Source organism: Tenrec ecaudatus, chromosome 13, assembly GCF_050624435.1.
Source record: "Tenrec ecaudatus isolate mTenEca1 chromosome 13, mTenEca1.hap1, whole genome shotgun sequence".
NCBI classification, from domain to species: domain Eukaryota; kingdom Metazoa; phylum Chordata; class Mammalia; order Afrosoricida; family Tenrecidae; genus Tenrec; species Tenrec ecaudatus.
The window spans coordinates 51,583,419-51,604,088 of NC_134542.1; the positions used below are offsets into that span (position 1 = coordinate 51,583,419).

At 41.0% G+C, this 20,670-nt stretch overlaps 1 pseudogene; it reads left to right on the forward strand.

Annotated features, from left to right (window-relative positions):
• The first annotated feature begins 1,222 nt into the window (after positions 1-1,222).
• On the forward strand, positions 1,223-18,240 carry LOC142423937 (forkhead box protein H1 pseudogene; annotated as a pseudogene).
• Positions 18,241-20,670: the final 2,430 nt, after the last annotated feature.

The following is a 20,670-nucleotide window of genomic DNA, read 5'->3' on the forward strand; positions in this document are numbered from 1 at the left end:
ACACCATGACTTTAGTCCACCCTCCCTAGGAGCCCTGGGGACAGAGTGAGTTATGACTTGGGTTGCTGAATGCAAGGTTAGCAGTTCAAAACCACCAGCTGCTTTGCAGGAGAAAAATGAGACTTTCGACTCCCATAAATATTTGTAGTCTCAGAAACCCACAGGGCCATCCTACTCTGTCTTGTAGGGTCTGGAGAAGTCTGAATTGAATAGATGGCAATGACATTGCCTTGGGTTGCTAACTGCAAGGTCAACAGAACAAAACCACCAGCCACTCTAGAGGGAAAGACAGAGCTTTCTACTTCTGTACAAAAGGTAACGGTCTTGGAAACTCACAGGGGCAATTCTACCCTGTCCTATAGGGTTACTAGGAGTTGGCATCAACTTGATGGCAGTGAGTTTGGTATTGGAGCTTTATCATCCCTAAAGGCCAGATTAAGATAACCAATCACTGAATTACCATCCCTTTCTGACCAAACCTAACCTAGAAACCTCCCACTTCCTTGAATCTCAAACACGTGCAGCTGAGACACAGATCTTTGAACTCTTTTCTAACATTTATTTTCTGGAATTCCCAGTGGTCCTTCCTGCTTGATTGTCCTTGATGAGTGAGTAATAAACTCAACTTTCTCAACTACAGATGTGTTCCTGGTAGTCTTAGGCTGAGAGACACAGACAATAATTACTGTCATTTTCCACAAAGATAAAATGAACAAAACTAAAATTCTCCTAACGCTCTCCTCAAACCTAAAATAAGTGGCGTACTTCTTCCATGTTGATTAGAATTTAGAAACAATCTACACGTTGTTTTATTTTCATTGTGCCAGACTTTAAGCAATCAGAAAGGTTCAGAAGCAGCTACACTATTACCTTGGCTAAAAGGCAATTGAGAGCAAGATCATTTTCTAAATCCTTATGGGGAATTTTTAAGATCTGATTAAATGACATGCAATAACTAAACAAAGCTACAAATTCTGCAAATGCGTGGAGATTGCAGATTGATTGAACAACAAGGCCCAAGTTTGTTGAAAAGATCTCTTAGGATATTTTTCAGGTACATAAATATGAAGGAATTTTACTCTATTCTGTCAAAGCCAAAAAGGAAATGGTTTTCCCTGACGAGGACTACGCCATTTGTGAACATCTAATGGATCTGCAGAGTGCAGCTCTGAGGACTGGCAGGCTCGGTCACGGAGATGCTAGAATCCCTGGCACGGGCTGAATGGTTCCACCGGCTCGGCCTGACCTCGGAAAGGTGATTCCTGCGGCCGGAGGGAAGCTACCAAAGGAAAACCGCAACGAAGTAAAACAGCTGACGCTTACATGGCACCGAATTTCTTGGAAAAGGTAAACTCTCAAAGGCACATTCATTTATGCAATCTAACACAAATAGTGGACATGAGTTAAAGTGAATGCCAAGGTCATAGACATTCCAAAATTACTCTTGAGGAAGAAATTATTAGTTTGATAAGAGACCAGCTATGATCACACTCACTCCAAAACTAATAAGAGGCCCAACTGAGGCACATGCTAATGCCATAATTAAAAACCAGGGAGACGAAGGAACAGCCAAGATAGGCACTCGGTAAACTTGAAGCATCAGAAGATCACAATACTAGCAAAGGCAGATTGTGTTTTTAAGTGACAGGCATCATTCTAGCACATTAAAAAAAGTAAAGTAAAAACCCACTGCCATCGAGTGGATTCCAGCTCATAGCAATCCTTAAGTGTCCCCAGAGTCCCTAAAACTGTAATCCCTTAAAATAAAAAAGGGTCATCTCAATTAGGTGAGATCAGATCATCGATTCTCCACTCAGCAGCCTAAAAGTGTAAATATTAATGAGAGACAGCCTCATTTCTCTCCTATGGACCAGTTGGTGGGTTTGAACTACCAACCTTGATAATATCAGATCAATTTAATTCCCCCAGAAACTATGTGAAATATGTTCTATTTTACCTCCATATTACCGATAATGAAATGGAGCCACAGGATAAATAATGGAGGGTTTTAATTAACAGGCTGTTGTCAGCCCCCCTTCTTCTTCATTCCCAAATACATTTCTCTATTTCCTCGGATTGTAATACTTAGATTCCTCTGAAACTGAATACCACATGGCAAGAAAATGCAGGGGGGTCATTTTTAGGCACAAGATCTTGCTTTATCCCATCTAATAAAATGATACAAATATTTTCTATTTTGTCTACACTTAAGGCAGTGGTTCTCAACCTTCCTAATGCCACAACCCTTTCATAATGTTCCTCCTGTTGTGGTGGCCCACTAACCATAAAATTATTTTCATTGCTACTTCATAACTGTCATTTTGCTACTGTTATGAATTAGGTGACCCCTGTGAAAGGGTCGTTCAATCCCCAAAAGGGTAGCAACCCACAGATTGAGAACCACTGACTTAAGGCAAGCTTTGGACAGTCAATGAAGGGGTTGATTTGTTGGGATCAGATGTTCTTTTATAACTTGTTTGTTTTCTTCAATATCGTAGACAAAATGGTCAGAAATGGCAAAAGGGAACACATTTAATTATGGTAAATGTAGTCTTGAAAAATGTAAAGATTAAGGATTCTATTATATTTGTAAGGGCTTTTTGATAAAAATACCGGTGAATACAGCATATACGACCCATTTTTCATCGATATCAAATGCTTTGATTGCATTATAAATGATTTATAGTAGCTTGAAGAAGGAAAAAAATGCATTGGTATGGTTTTAATTGGGCCCCGCCCTCCACCAAATTATACTGGAGTCCTACCACCCGGACCTGTGTATACCATCCCCTTGGAAATATGGTTTTATTTGTTATGTTAATGCGGGCCTATCAGTATCACTTGCCTCAGACCTAATCACCTCTAAATGTATTAAAACATCAGATTAGATATACCACATACAGACGTTAGCTGACCACATTGCAGACAGATGAATCTACAAACCAGGAACTCCAAAGATTGACAGCCACCAAAGCCAACAGAGAGAAACAAGGAACCTTCCCCTAGAGTCACACTTTGAATGCAAATTTCTAATCTTCTGAATGGCGACAGGACACACTTCTGTTCTTTTCAGCCACCTACTTAAGGATATTTCTCTTTCCAAGCACTAGGAAAGTACAACATGCATAAATTAAAATGTTAACTCAGACGCTAAAAGTTACATACATTCAGCTCTGGCCCAACTAATTTCATAGATATTTAGTCATGTTAAGGAATGGAAAAAGTAGAGAGTTATTTTCCCTTTGCAGTTCATTGCATCTTAATTTTGGAAATAGAAACAGCATTGATTTCTTGTAGGAGTTTCCTAGACAAGATCTGACAGAAAGGCAATCCTACAACACATGAAGATATCTCCCCAAGAAAAGTTACGAATTATTTGAAAGTCATTAAATAAAATCCACATGACTCTCTCTAATGTCTACTTCTCTTCTGGTCTAATCCTGGAATTTTGAAAAATTGTCTATAAAATGGTCATCATAAATTAGTGAGTTAAATAACAAGCTATGAGTACCTTTATCTAAAAACCATAACCTTAATCTTTTTTCTTTTATTATACATGTTTGTGTTAGCCCAGGGTGACTAGAGAAACATACACACTCATGTGTGTAGAAGAAAGAGCTTTATATAAAAGAGCAATTGCATATTGAGAAAGCATCCCAGCCCAGTCCAGATCAAGTCCAAAAATCTGATATTAGCCCATATGTTTGCTATTAGTCCATAAATTCCTCTTTAGACTCATGCAGCACATGCAATGATGCATGTCTAGAGAGAATTATCTGGTATTGATAGCTGCTCAAGCTTAACTGGCTCTAGACATGTTGGCCATATAAAATAGATTGATTGATAGGAAGATGATTGATGTAGAGAGATGCTATCACGTTCATTCTAGTACAACACAGTGAAGCATTGTTCGGTCTTGTATTAGCCTTATGATCACCATTATTTGTTAGTTGTTTTTTTAGTTGACTCTTGCAAGTTCTATGTGAATTCATCTCACCAAAAGTCTCCCTTGCGCTCACTGACCCTTTACCAAAGGTAAGGTCCTACTCCAGCCATTGATCCTTCCTGATCAAAGAAAGTGATTTGAAAATGTTTCTGTTGTGATCTATGCATTTTCACAAGTTACTTTTAAACTATAGGGCAAATGTGGCATCAAAGAAAGACTAGTAACTTGCAATGTGCAAATGACACAACCTTGTGGGTTGAAATGACCCCCAAAAAGCAAACTCACACCCAATGAGTTGATTCTGATTCAGAGTGACCCTAAAGGGCAGGATAGAACTGCCCCCGTGGGTTTCCAAGAGCGTAACTCTTTATGAGTGTAGAAAGCCTCATCTTTCTTCTGAGGAGTGGCTGGTGATTTCAAACTGCTGATCTGGTGGTTGGCAGCCCAACTTGTAACCACTACACCATGAGGGTTCCTTGTTAAAAGTGAAGAGGAATTGAAACAAGAATTGACAAAATCAAAGACTACAGTTATCAACATGGATTACATTTCAACATCAAGAAAAAAAATCCTTAAACTAGGCAAGGAATTAATATCATGATAAATAAAGAAAATATTGAGTAGTAAAGGATTTCATTTTACTAGGATCCACAATCAATGTCCTTGGAAACAGCAGTAAGGAAATTGGGGAAATTTTGCTGCAAAAGACCTCTTTAAACTGTTAAATAACAATTATGGCCCTTTGAGTACTAAGATGCCTGACCCCAAACACAGTATTTTCAATTACCTCATGTGCATGAAAAAGCTGGATCTTGAATAAAGAAAACTGATGAGGAATCGATGCATTTGCTATATGGTGCTGACAGAAAATATTTGGTGTTCCATGGACCATAAGAAGAACAAATACATTCATCTTGGGAGAAGCACCCCCAGAATATGCCTTAGAAGTGAGGAGGTTGAGACTTCGTATTATAAAGAAGCCTATATGGAGAATTAATACATTTTGCTAACCTATGTAAATTAATTTGGAGCTCTGGTGGTCAATGGGTCATACGTTGGGCTGCTAACCACTAGGTCGACAGTTCAAAACCACAGCCAGCTCTGTGAGAGAAAGATGGCGCTCTCTGTGCTCACAAGGACTCAGCCTGGAAAGCCCACAGGCAGGTCTACGCCACCCTGTGGGGCAACTCCACGAGGAGTCAACTTGATGGCAGGGAGGATCTTGTGGCTGTGAGTGTGTGTGTGTGTGTGTGTGACATGTAAATTAATCATCTCAAAACATAAGATAAACTCATCTTCATTTGCTATGAAAATACATGTTAGGGGAGATTGTTTATCATCATAATCTAGAAAGGGAAAGTGCTAACAAAAATTATCAACGGTTGCTAAAATACTCAATAGAATAACTGCATATCATTTCAGTATCATCTTGGGGCGTTATTTAATAGGAGTACCCAAGAATAATGTTCTAGTGTGCTTTCCTTTGCTTGCTTTGCTGTATATTTGATTAAAGCTAAGCACCCTTAAAATGACATGCTGACTTATAGCTTGGTTCAGTGGAGACATAAATAGTTTCTTTCCAGGGAAGTCAGTAATCCCAGTGGTTAAAATCACGTTGCCTTACAGCACTTTGGCCAGTTTTATCCCTGATGTAGCCGACTGATTTTAGCATGACTTTCCCAAATGACTATCTGAATCTCTGTTCTTCAAATGTTCCTTGAACTAACGTTCAGCATCCGGCTTGTTCTCTCGTTAGCAATCTAATTAGTGTTTAGGAAGTACTCATTATGTGTAAGAAAGTCATTTCTGTAACCTTACAAATGATCCTTCAGCAGTAGTAGAGGTCAGGAAAGTGTCAGGGCTTGCTGATGAAGATGTTAATAGTAAGGAAATGAGAAATATGAAATAGATCTTAAAAATTTCCTCAGAGTTTTGACAATATCATTTGTGAATATAGTAACACTGTAAAACCTAAAATTTTCCCAGGGTGGATTTTAAAACGATATAAGAATTAATATCGCATGTTTTAAATCAAAAGCAAAGAGTCTGCCTTTGTCTCAAATATCACTCAGTAAGTAGTGTAGGAGCATTTTGAAATATTATTTTAACTTTTTCTAAAGAGAATATCCCTGGGAACATACCTTTTAGCCATGAAAAAAGTTGGATAAAGTTTTTGATGGCAAAAAACACACTATTCATATTTGGGCTAGGAAATGAAAAAAGGAAATGAATGCCTGTTTTAAAATGATTTACAACATTTCCTTTAGATATTATAACGCCCAAACTATAGTCAGAGAGAGGCAGTATATCCAGATATTATAAAACGGAACCGTGGCTGTGCAAACTCCATTCTTATCACATCTAAGTTGATCAGAATTGGAATCATTATTTATTTACCAACACTCATTGCCTTAAAAGGGAAAACTAATTATTTTAACCTACTATGTTTCATTTAAATTTCCACATGCCAAAATAATGTATACAAATTATACAACATTTTTTTAATATCCCAACCCCCAAACCACTTAGTGCCATCCAGTCAATCCCGACTCATAAACCAATGACTCATAGTGACCTTGTAGCACTAATTAGAGCTGTCCCTGTGGTCTTCTCACATTGTGATTCTTTGTGAGAGTAAAAAGCCTCATCTTTCTTTTATGGAGCAGCTAATGGTTTCAAACTGCCGACCTGAGGCTAGCAGTGAAATGTGTAATTCACTCTGCCACTAAGACTCTCCACCTGACTCACAGTGACCCTGTGAAATTGTTCCTCGGGGTGAAAACCTTTACAGGAGCAGTAGCCTCATCTCTTAAACACATATAACTGTAATTTAAAGTCAAATTGCTCATATGCTGAAATCTATAATAATCACCTTTTTATTTACTTGAATGTACGTGGATATTACTCTTACTAAAATGTAAACTGTGTTTGTTAGCTTCTGCTGTATTGTCCATATCAGGTTGGGTCAAGGTTGGACGGCTCTGCTGACTTCATCAGTCCAGTCTTTGGGGCACGTGTGTGTGTGGCGGGGGGGACGGGGGGTGTCAGTGGCGGGGGGTGTCAGCTGAGAGTTTGTAGATCTAAGTTGGGTTCAGTTGGAGGGATTTGTTCTGTTTCATAAGTGTTAGTGAAATAGTCTGAATCTGTTCTTCTCACTGTGATTGCAGAGACACAAAAGCCAGTAAACAAATTCATGAAAGTCTAAAGACTAAGCGCAGACTAGAACATGAACTTACTAGTGCTTTGCTCGTGGTGGAGTGTGTCTTATGAGTTTGGGATGCAGCTTGCCACCACTCTGGAGAGAAAGGTAGGGGTATCTTTCTTTAAAGATTTGCGGCCTCAGAACACAAGGGCGGTTCTACTACGTCCTGTTACTGCTGCTGCGGCCCATCGAGCGGGCTCCTACCATAGCCTCCTTCTATGCCGCAGCATGACACACCACCCTGTCCTATGAGATCCTGCCTTGTCCTTCTTCTTTTCTTGGAGCCCCTGGAGGAAGCCAGTGTGGCAGTCCATCTTATCGAGAGCCTGTATTTCACACAGCCCCGGTACTTTACCCAGAACCAGGTCTTTCTCCAGGAACCGGTCTCTCCTGACAACATGCCCAAAGTACACAAGATGACGTCTCACCATCCTGGCCTCTAAGGAGCACTCCGGTTGAACGTCTACAAGATAAATAGGCTTGTCCTTTCAGCAGTTCATGGCACTCTGAATGTTCTTCTCCAGCACCACAATTCAGAGGAATCCATTCTTCTTTGTTCTTCGTATTCAGGATTCCACTTCCACATGTACACGAGGCCACCGGGAAGACTGCGGCTGGGTCAGGTGCACCTTCGTCTTCAAAGTGACATCCTTGCTTTTCAGTACTCTCAAGCGGCCCTGTGCGGCTCAGTTATCCCCCTTGATCTCTGATGCTACTTCTATGAGCATTAATAGTGATCCTAGCAAGATGAGATCCTTGACAACTTACACTTTTTCTCCACTTATAATGTTACCTGTTAGTCCACCTGTGAAGATTTCAGTCTTCTTTACATTGGCTTGGAACCCACAAGGAAGGCTGCCATCCTTGCTCTTCATCGGCAAGGGTTTCAAGTCCTCCTCAGTTTCAGCAAGCAAGGTGTGTCATCTGCATATCACAGGTTGTTAATAAATCTTCCTCTAATCCTGATGCATGATTCTTCTTCATGTAATTCAACTTCTCTGATAATTTCCTCAGTTTACATATTAAATCAATATGTTGATAGGATACAACCCTGATGCACACCTTTCCTGCTTTTATACCATGCCAACCCCTTTGTTCTTTGAGCACAACTGCCTCTTGAACTATGGACATGAGCACAGGATAGTGCTCTAGAATTCTCGTGCTTCTCGAGGCTTTCCACGGTTTGTTATGATCCACAGTCCTCCGGGGTCACTAAGCATCAGAATGAACTCACAGTGATGGGAAGGGGGTGGTTTTTCAGTAATGAAATTTAAGCTTATTCTTATATGTTTGCTATTATGCAACTGTATTTGTCCCTTTGCCTATTGTGTCAGTCAGGCTGGACTTAGGCTACATAGAGTCAGAAAATATTTTTTTAAGGTTTTTAAGTTATACAGTCTCTGACTCAAGAACTCAATTCTGCATTTTTAGCATGAAATTATCTTAGGCAAATATAAATAATGTACATAACTATTCCAATACAATTTATTTTATAAAACTCAGGAAGATTTTACTATAGTTTGCTAACCCGTGGGCTAGATTACATCAACGTGGTAATACCCACAAGTCTTGGCTCCTTCATAATAGGACATTTTGATCTTTACTTGTGAACAGGTTCAAATCAGGGAGCTACAGTATGTCTCTGATGGGAACTTTGTGACTGAGGCTGATCACAGCAATGCGAGAAGGACATGATTAATCCCTGACAAGTCTTCACACTGGGCCTTAAAGTTTCCACCCAGGAATGACATCAATAACTTCCACTTACAGCGGTTGACCAGAGCCGGAAGAATGAATAATTATCATGCTTGGCAAATTATTTCTCTATTTCATTAGCACTACATTGGCCTTATTATTTTATAAAAGCTCTTAATATTTAATCTATATATATACTTTAGTTGCCACACACATACATTAAATATGAACACTGTATTTTAATTTAAATTATAGTTATTCTATTGTACAAATTTGAAAGTATTTTTTAATAAATCATTTTATTGGGGCTCTTACATATAACAATCCATACATTTGTTATACTAAGCAGACATGTACAATTGTTGGCATCAACAGTTTCTAAGCATTATCTTTCTTCTTGAGCCCTTTGATATCTGCTCCTCTTTTTTCCTTCCCTCCTCCACCCTGACACCCTCCACACCCTTAATATATTATGTATTGTTATTATTACTTATGCATATATTATACCACTCATTCTATCCCTTCAGCTACTGTGCTACTATAGTTCTCCTCAAGGGGGACTATTTTGCCATCATTGCTATCAGTCCCCCTTTCATCCCCTTCCACCCCCTTCCCTTCCCTTCCCCTCCTCGAATCATTACTCCCATTACTAATTCTGATGGGGTTTGTGTTTCATGAATCCTGTATATTGAAAGCTCTCTTGTGCTACTGTATGTATACCACTCTAACGGGATTTGTGAGATAGGATGAGATCATAATAGTGGGGGGAAGGAGGATTAAAGAACTAGAGCACTGCTAGGTTCCCTTCTTGTTCCGCTCCACTGTGGGGAGTCAGACTAGACTCACTACCCCCATTGTGTCCCCGGTATTGCCCTCTATAGCGCTATGCTCCATTGTGGGGACATCATGTCTTGAGCTCTTATCAGCCCTGCAGTCCTCTCTGTGCCTAGGTTACTCCCAGCAGGGATGTCATCCTCGGAACTTGGTGTCAGAATGGGCTCTAGTCCCTTGCTCTCTCTCTTTCTGAAACATAATTTTGTGACAGTGTCAAACTTTTCTTTCCAGCTAAAATACTTACATCATTTAAATCCTTAAGCCATTCAGATTTAATTTGCTATGCTGTGTAAAATAAGGTACCAATGTAATTTTATCTTTTTAATTAGTTATTTGGACCAACACACTTTGCTCTTGTTGCAGTACATCAGTATGGACTTGCCACAAAGTCAAACCGAATTTGGAAGAGAACATGGAACTTGGGATATCACTGATGATGTCAGATGGCTCTTGGCTGAAAGCAGTGATACCAGAAAGAAGTTTATTTGTGTCTTGTTGACTATGCAAAAGCATGCAATGTGTAGATCCTAATGAATTAAGAATAACATTGAAACAGTGGGAATTCCAGAAACACCTACTGTGCTCATGGAAGTGCTATACCAAGATGCAGTCATTCAGATAATATGAGAAGATAATATATGGTTTAAAGTTGGGGGAAAATGTTTCGGGTTGCAAACTTTCACCATACTCATTAAATATGTATGCAGAACAAATACTCCCAAATATTGGACTACAGGAAGAAGAATTTGCTATCATTATAAGAAGACCAAGTAAGAACCTGCGGTGTTAACCTCGCTCATTGAAAGTGAAGATGATTTCAAGCACTTACTGATACCCTCCACATTAGTAATGTAAAAGTCCTCGCCAATGGGTCAATAAGCAAAAGCATGATAAATGTTTCATATTACATTCAATAAAGCTGCTGCAAAATACACTTTGATATATTAAAAATTGTGTATGTCATTTGGGGGATAAAGTTGCACCTAGCCCAAGCCAAGATATTTCCAATTGCCTTATATTCATGTGAATGCTGGACAAGGAGTAAGGATGACCAAAGAACTAGTTGTCTTTGAAATATGGTGTTGGCAAAGGCTGTTGAAGGTCCCACAGATCGCCAGAAGGATGAGCAAATCTCTCTTGGAAGAAGTACAGGAAGAATGCTTCTCAGCTGTGAGGATAGGGCGATTTTGTCACAAATGCTTTGAACACGTGATCAGAAGTGACCGGTCATGGGGAAGAACATGATGCCTACTCAGCGGAAACGAGGAGGATCCTCAGTGGATGGACCAACTGCCCTAGTGGCTACATCCGGGGCTGAAGCATTTCCTTCTGCTGGGCATAGAGTTACTAAGAGTTGGGGCCACTTTAAAGGCAGCGTCTAACCATGATAGTAACACTTTGGGTAGCAAGGTATTTTCTCCTAGTTTGTTAAAAATTGTATTAACTAAAATAAAGCATACTATTCTTGACCTTATCATTTTTCTTATTTTCTTATCAGTCAAAGACAAGATGGTGGATAATATAATATAAAATAGCCTAGTAGAAAAAGGTAAATATAGTATTTTTGGTCAAGAATAATAACCTGGGTAGATGGGAACAGAGCCACCACATAACAAACATGGAAGGTCTCCTTCACAACGACCAGAGAGGTTCCACTAGGAGAGAGATCCTGCGCTTCCTGACAGTGAGAAACTCACGGAAAAGCTAAGTAGACCAAAGTTTCTTAACGTGAGCAAGGAGTAACATCTGCTGGCAGACTCCCCTTTACTACTGAGGCCTGCAGGAGCCCTTCTGTGAGCCCTGCTTCTCCCACGCCCTGAGGGAACCCAGTAGGCCAAAGCTGCCTTCATGGACCCCGGGCTCTCCTTGGACAGCAGACTCTGCAGGCAGCTTAGTCTAGACCAGTGGTTCTCAACCTGTGGGTCGCAACCCCTTTGGGGGTCAAACGACCTTTTCACAGGGGTCGCCCAATTCACAACAGTAGCAAGATGACAGTTATGAAGTACCAACAAGAATAATTTATTGGGTTGGGGGAGGGGGTCACCACAACATGGGGAACTGTACTAAAGGGTGGAGGCATCAAAAAGGTTGAGAACCACTGGTCTACACAATCAAATGCTTTTGCATCATAAATAAATGACACATAAGTAAACATCTTTCTGATATTCTCCGCTTGGAGCCAAGATATATATATATATATATATATATATATATATATATAGAGAGAGAGAGAGAGAGAGAGAGAGAGAGAGAGAGAATGCTCATATATGTAGCAATCAGATTAAACTTTAGATGCTTAAATGTATTCCCTTTATAAGACACTCAATTTTAATCTCTATGCATAAAATATAAAATATATATAACAGAATAAACTTTCTGAGTTATACGGCTTGAAATACAATATGTTCAACAAAATAGTAGTAATTTATCTTCTGTAAATTTAAAAGGAAACTAGATACAATATTTTGAGAAGTGAATCTATTTAACTTTGCCAGTAGGCATTGTTCAATAATTCTCAGGAAATGAAATGCTTTGAGCACGAGGTAATTAAAGTTTATTTGTCTGTTTATGATGTTTCCTAGATCATTTGAGTTTGCTGATCAAGTTCATTTTTTGAAGAATAAAATTAAATTTGCTACAGTTAATGCTTTTGGATGACAAGGATAATAAAATTGAAAGCATGCCATATTCATTATGTCCATGACTGAGATTACATTTGGATTCTAACTCATGTTTTAGAGCATGAATTCTGTGTTCAAACTGACTTTGAAGAGTAGAATAAGAGATCTGCATCAATGAAAATCAATAAACAAGAGTAAAGACATGATGTGGACTTTGTCTTTCTGATGAGAACAGTATGTTCTGAGAAAGTGTAAGTAGTTTACAGAGTAAGTGCATGGTGTTAGTTTGATCTCTCTGTCCTGATCAATGCCAAGTGGAGCTTAAGTAGTGCAATGTACAAAACTCCATTTTTCTAATCCCCTGTCTGTTGATATCACTTAGATACCTCTTTATTTCTGAGAAATGGTAAGATTTTTAAGAAATTAAACACTAACCATATGACTATTGGCCTATTTTACAGTTGACTAATATTTTTTTTAAGAATTTCATCTGGGAAGTCATTGACATGATATGGCTGAGTAGTCGGCGCCTCTAAGAACTTTGAAATAATTGGGCACAATCTGTACTGTCCTCCAGGACACCTGCAGAACCTGCCCTCCCCTCCCCGCAGTTCTCTGGCCCCCAGGGAAGGGGGGGAGGGGATGGTGAGCAAGTTCAACATCCCTAACACCACAAAGGATGGGAATGCTTCTCCCTCAACAATCCTTGCAAGTAGATGAAGTATGAACTTGGGCAGGAGGATTCACAGGCTGGCGCACCCTGGGACCGAGAGGGTCCCAACCCCCTAACTGCATTCCAACTGGAGAGGGGAGAGTGTTTGCTCGGCTGTAGCCTGTGTCTCAGTGGCTTGGACTCATGGGCACTGAACTGTAGTGGAACTGCCCTTGGAGTGTGTGTGTGTGTGTGTGTGTGTGTGTGTGTGTGTGTGCACGCACGCACCTGCAGGATTGAGCGGACCTGTGTCAGAGGAGAGAATCAGCATGGCAAAACTTGAGCATTTCTCCACAGACACAGGATTGTTGGCCCACACCCGAAAAAAATCTGAGCCCTGCTCAGACATTCAGGGCCGGGAAAATAGCCCCTGGGGGCATGCCCACAGTGTTTCAGACAGCCTCGTCTCCGGTGGCCTGGCACTCCCTGGGTTCTCAGGAGCCAGCGTCTGAACCAGGATTTTACAGCGGCAGTATTTCATTGTTTTCTGCCTTTGACTCCTGCTGGGAGTAGGCTAGTGCTGAATAGCCTGGTCACCCTTGGCCAACCAGGATCTCCAGTAAGTGCATGGGCATGGCTTTGTGCCCCGAAGTAAATATTTGAAAGAAACAAACAAAACAACAACACCATGTCTCAAAAGCAGCAGTTGATCTCTGAGCACACTCTGAAATAAGAGAACACAACTCAACTAACCGGAATAAATATAGATGTGAAACTGGAAGAGGTATTATAAGAAGTGAGAGCTATGAATCCTTCCATGATGGAGTTGAGGATAATGATTCCCAACTACTTTAAGTGACTGGGGGGGAAATCTAATAGAAATATGGGAGAGAAAAAAACAGAAGAGACAATACAGGAATTCAGGAAATCACTACAAGACCAATTGGATAAAATAAACAAAAATCTAGAAATAATTCAGCAACTCTAAGTAGAAATTAAGCAGATCAACACTAAAGTATTGGAACTGGATCACACTTTGAAGGAACAAAATCAAAGGAGTAAAACAATAGAATAAAAAATAAATGAACTCGAAGACAAATCTCAAGAAAAAAATAGATCAAGCTATTAAAAAAATTTTTTAAACCTGAGAATTCTATGGGACTCTGTTGCAAGGAACAAGCTAGGTTTGATAAACATTCCAGAATTGAAAGAAAAATGGTTAACTACAGAGAAATAGTGGAATTAACTCCTAGAACTCCAAACAGAATTGATCCCCAAGGAAAATCACCACTTCATATTATAGTCAATCTATCTAACATCAAAGAAACCATCCTGAGAAAAATGTGAAATATAAAACAATAATAAATAAAGGCCAACCAACTAGGATAAGTTCAGATTTTCTTATCAAACCATTCAGGCAAGAAAGCAATTGACTGATACATTCAAAATTTTTCTTTTATTTTTTTATCATTTTATTGGGCTCATACAACTCACAATCCATACATACATCTATTGTGTCAGGCACATGTGTACATTTGTTGTCATCATCATTCTCAAAATATTTGCTTTCCACTTGAGCCTTTGGTATCAGCTCCTAATTTTTCCTCTCCCTACCCACTCTCCTATCCCTCTCCGTTTCCCATCTCTCTTGAACCCTTGATAATTTATAAATTATTATTTTGTCATATCTGACACTGTCCGACGTCTCCCTTCACCTACTTTTCTATTTTCCATCCCATAGGGAAGAGGTTATATGTAGATCCTTGTAATCAGTTCCCCATTTCCACCCCACCCTCCCTCCATTCTCTAGTATCGCCACTCTCACCGCTGGTCCTGAAGGGATCATCCATCCTGGATTCCCTGTGTTTCCAGTTCCTATCTGTATCAGTGTACATCCACTGGTCTATCCAGATTTGTAGGGTAGAATTGGGATTATCCTTCAAAATTTTTAAAGAAAAAATTCCAACTAAGAAGCCTATATCCAGTGCAATTATCCCTCAAATATGAGAGAGAAATACAATCATATACAGATTAGCAAAAACTAAAGGAATGTGTTAAAACAAGACGACCTTACAAAATATATTAAAAGGACTTCTTTGAACAAGGAACCAACAACAGACAGTAACCTAAAATTACATGCAAGACATTATTATGGAAAAAACATCCTGCTTCAGTAATACAGAATGAAACAGAACTATAAGAACCAAAATAAGGAATTACAGATAACATTTCACAATGAAGATGACAATAACAATAATAAAATTAATAGGAGCAGAGAAGATAATTAATAGCTGAATAGAGCCGACATTATTTTTTTTTCAAAACAGACTACAAACTGTTAAAAATTTGTAAAGAAACAAGCAATCCCCAAAGAAAAAGTTAAAACCTCAATAAACTAAAAAGAGGAAAATCATACAATCATGTTAAGCAGCATGAAAAGAAGCCAATAAAAGCTAAGAAATTGTTGACAAAGAAAATCTATAAACAAGGACTACAGCAAACAAAATATCATGAACATTAAAACAAGTACCACCATTAAAAGATAACAGAATGACAACAATAAAACCATATGTATAAATTGCAACATTAAATGCAAATGAATTGAACTCACCAGTTCAGAGACACATTTAAGAGGATGGATGATAAAACACAAACTTTTAATATGCTGCTTACAAGACACACACCTTAGATATAAAGACTAAAAATCGTACCTTAGACATAGACTAAAAATCAAAGGATGGGAGAAAGTATATCAAGCTAAGAACAGTTGAAAGAATGCTAGAGTAGCAATATTAATCCTTGATTAGGTAAACATGGAAGTAAAAGCCAGAATGAGGGACAAACAAGGTCATTAACTAATCATGGAAACTTCGATTGAACAAGTGGTGATGATAATTAATATCTAAGTGCCACATGCCTCTAAAATACACCAAACAAATTCTTACAGAAATGAAGAGACAAATAGACCATAATATGATAATGCTGAGACTTCAAAACATCACTTTTGAGCAAAGATCATTCAACCCGAAAGAAACTCAACAAACCTCGAGAAATGAACACAGTCAACTTGATCGTATTCACCTAGACATATTATAGTCAGGCATCTACAGAACACTGGGCCCAGCAAGAGCACAGTACATACACGTTTCTAGTGCAGATGAGTCTACTCATTAATAAGGAAGGCCGAGAAGAACGGCTGCATTTGGATTATGGTGCTGGCTAAGAATACTGACCGTACTACGGACTGCCAGAGAACAAACAACTCCGTCTTGGAAGAAGTGAAGCTAGGATGCCCCGAGGAAGCAAAGACGGTGAGACCTGACTCACATAGTTTAGGTATATCAGAGTGACCAGCCCCTGGGGAAGGACATCATGCTTGGGAAATAGAGAATGGGAAAGAGGAGCACCTTTGACCAGATGACTGGCATGATGGTTCAATGATGAATTCAAATATGAGAACAATTGTAAGGATGACCCAGGACCAGAGGTTTTCATTCTTTTTATTAAAATCATTTTATTGGGGCCTCCTACAACTCTTAACACAATCCATACATCCATTGTGTCAAGCACATTTGTATATTCGTTGCCTTCGTCATTCTCAAAATATTTGCTCTCCACTTAAGCCCTTGGTATCAGCTCATTTTCCCCTCCCTCTCCCCTTCCCCCCTTCCTTATGAACCCTTGATAATGTATTATTATATTATTACATTAATGTAATGTTATATTATTTTGTCATACCTTAAACTGTCCAACGTCTCCCTTCACCCACTTTTCTGTTGTCCATCCCCCAGGGAGGAGGTTATAGGTAGATCCTTGTAATTGGTTCCCCCTTTGTACCCCACCTTCCCTCCACCCTCCAGGTACCGCCACTCTCACCACTGGTCCTGAAGGGATCATCGTCCTGGGTTCCCTGTGTGTCCAGTTCCTATCTGCACCAGTGTGCACCCTCTTGTCTAGCCGGATAGGGTCACTATGACTCAGAACCAACTCTACGGCACCTAATAACAACCACAACAGTATGGATACAGAAGCTCTGGTGGCACTTCCCAGTGAGTATTGGACAGCTAATTGTAAGGTTGACGGTTCAAACTCACCAGTGACTCCAGAGGAGATAGTTTAGGCTAACTGCTCCTGTAAACGTTTACAGGCACTTCCACCAGTTGGGCCCCAGCCAAGTCTGCCCGCTCCCCGCATGGGACCCAGCAGAGGCCCTCACCTGAGCCCCCTGTGAAGGAGTCACCCTCCCAACTTTCCAAGAGAAGGGGAAAAATACCTGTGACATGACAAGCCTCCCTACCCCTATCTGGCCATGATCGTCCTGGTAATCCAGGCTGAGCCCTCCCAGGGGCTGAAGCTGGCCCAGGTCATCTGGTAGGTCCAGGCTGAGTTCCCCTTCTTCGGGGACCTCTAGGAAGGCTGGAAGGACTCTGTCCAACATAACCTCTCCTCCAACCCATGTCTCAGCAAAGTGCCCAAGGACCCTTCAAAGCCTCGGTCAAGGGCAACTTCTGGGTGGTGGACGTGAGCCTGATCCCAGCTGAGGCCCTGCAACTACAGAACAAGGCTCTGTGTCAGGCGCTGGCTGAGCAGGGGTGCTCAAATATTCTTCCCCAAGGACCTGGATCCCCACGCCCTACAGGGTCGGCCCTACCAGCCTTCTAGACCCCCACCAGCACCCCATGAAGGCTTCAGTATCAAGTCCCTGCTGGGAGACCCAGGGGAGGGGTCACACTGGCCCCAGTTCCCTCCAAAGAAAAGACCAGCTCCAGGCAGCACGGGGTGCGTTGGGCAGGAGAGAGTGCACACTGGCACCCTGGTGTTCTGTGTGACTCCTGTGGTCATTCTGTCTACTCCCTGGGCCCACAAGGGGTGAGAGGGAAACATCCCAGGGAGGACCACTCAGCACTGCCCCTCTCCCCAGATCCCAGGGGCTGGCCCCTCCAACTATTGCTGGCTCTCCAGACATCTGATGACTCTCTGATGGGGGACACAGGGCCCCATTTTGGGGGAAGCTACCCACTCCCTACTTGCCCATCTATACCCCCAATGTAGTCATGCCCTTGACCCCCTCCTAACTACCTTCTGTCCTGGTTAGGTGGGCACCCACTACCAGCCCAGCCTACTGGGGGGTGACCCCTGGGCCTCGAGGGTCCCCCAGGCTGCTCTGGGATCTAGATGCCCTGTTCCAAGGCATGCTCCCAATAAGAACATCTACGACATGTGGGTGAGCCACCCTGGAGACCTGGCTGCCCCAGCTCCGGGCAGGCTGCTCTCTTGGTATGGCCTGTGAGGCTTGGGAAGGGAGGCACTCCCCTGCCCTGCTATGTAACAGGGTGTCTGCAGCCTCAAGTCTCCAGCAGCCAGCCATGTCAAGTCCACAGTTATTGGATGACAACCCCCACCCGACCCCCAGTCCCCAGAAGGGTGGTAGCCAAACTGGGCCCTAGTGGTCTGTCATGCCTTTCCCCTCCCCCAAAATGCAAGGCTGGAAGGAATGGGGCTTGTCCTGGGCCAGCCCTGTCCTGTCCCATCTTTTCGACCCTCTGTCCATGCATCCATCAGCATAGGTCCCCTCCCTTCCCTGGCTCTGGACTGGGGGAGGGAGAGCCCAGCCAGCACCCTCCCTCAGCTTGTGAGGGGGAAGGAATGGAGTCTGACCTTATGTGGTCTCCGTGGGGGTGGGATGGTATAACAATGAAAGAACCCACAACAACAAAAAGATTTATGGTCCCAGAGCTGCCGTGAATTGCAATCAACTCCATGGCAGTGGGGTGAGGTTTGAAAGATGAATAAAATTTAAAACAAACCAATAAATAACAACAGCAAACAATCAAACAGAAAATAACAAGTGTTACTGAAGCTGTGGAGAAAATGAACCCCTCTCCACTGCTGGCAAGAATGAAAAATGGTAGCAAGGTTTTGGAAAACATTGTGGTATGTTCTCAAAAAACTAAAACTAAAAGTAGTATATGATCCAGCAATTTCACTCCTACTCTTTCCCCAAAAGACTTGAAGGCAGAAACTCAGCTATGTGCAGGCCAATGATCACTGCAGCACCATTCCCAAGACCAAAGTTCGAAACAACCTGACCACCCATCTGAAGAAGAATGGGTAAACACACTGTAATCACAGATTCTGTAAGAGATCATGATCAAGAGGGGGGTAAAATGCAAGACAGAATGTCAAATTCTCATGGAATACCAACTTTCTGCAGCCCTGGAGGCCAAGTAAAATCTTAAAACTGTTGCCCTGAGATAACCTTTAAATCTTAAACAAATAAAAAATTATCCCTGAAGTCATTGTAAAACTGAACAATATGTTAGCTCAACTAGTAACATGTCTACCTTGAGTTTTACACTCTTTTATGGAATATCTTTATTGAGTAAAATTGATCACAGCAATATAAAAGATTATACATGAACCTTGCCAGAAGTGAGCTTTTGGTAATGAGGGAGGAACAATTCAGAAAAGGAAGGCAAGAATAGATTTAAAACAAAGAATGTGATTAATATCATTAATTGTCCATGCAATCAATGTACAATTGGTGTATGTTTTGCTGGGTACACGCTCAAGAATAACAAAGGGACTAAAATTTAGGGGAAAAAAATGAATTTGGATAAGAAAATCAAAAGGGCTCAGGTGGCCCAGTGAACCACGCATCAAGTTGTGGACCATAAGGTCAGTGGTTCAAACACACCGGTTTGTTTCCCATAAAGATGCACAGCGTCAGGTGTGGTTCTGCTTAATCCCCCACAAAAGGTGTGGCTCCACTTCCCCCGCAGGCTCCCTACCAGCGGGAGCCAACTTCATAGCAGGGAGTTTGGTGTTTTTTGGGAAGATGAAAACATGGGAACTTTATACCAAATCTCACATATCCAAATCCTCGCTTTCTTCTCCAAATAACTAAATTAATATTAATGAGTTAAATATTCTTTCTTCTCTTATGGTATTCCGTGTCAGATTTTATTTTCTGACACAATTTTATTTCCAAATGTGAATATGACTTTTTTAAAAATTGATTTTTGAAGAGTCAAAATATGACCACAAGATCATTTTTTAACAAAATATCATCTCTCATGGAGCTTCCTTTTCATCCTCATCAGATTTCCTGTGGGAACTCACACGGGCAGATGCCCTAGACCCACTTTGAGAAGCTCTGACTTTGTGGGACATGTAGGAATCCATATTTTAACAAATTCCCTCTGGCTAAGACAGGCTGGTGATGTACTTCTGATGAGGAATTAGCCCATGAAAACCCATATGACTATTGCTCACAAGGGAGTAGAGCAAGAAGATGAGCCCTTCCCATGGAATAGAGCGGAGGCATCGACACCCATGGAATCGGCTGTCAGGAAATCAGAAACCTCTGACATTTGCCAGTTTGCTATCAAATATTTCTTTAAAAACGTGTTAAACAAGGATGCCACATTGAAGAGTAAGGTATGACTGTTCCAAGTCATGGTATTTTCAATTGCCTCACATGCAGGCAAAAGCTGGAAGGTGGAAGACGGGAGAAGGATGGAGGTGTGACAACTGTAGGAAATGGTGAATGATGGAAGCTTTACCTGGAAGGGGAGTTTTAAAGTAGGAGAGCCAATCCTATTTGAACTTTACTACTTCCGGAGGCACGAACCCAGGAAGCTTGCCACTCTCTGGAAACACTACCTCATTATTTGCATAAAACTATCATGCGCAATGTCATTGGGTTGAACATGTAGAA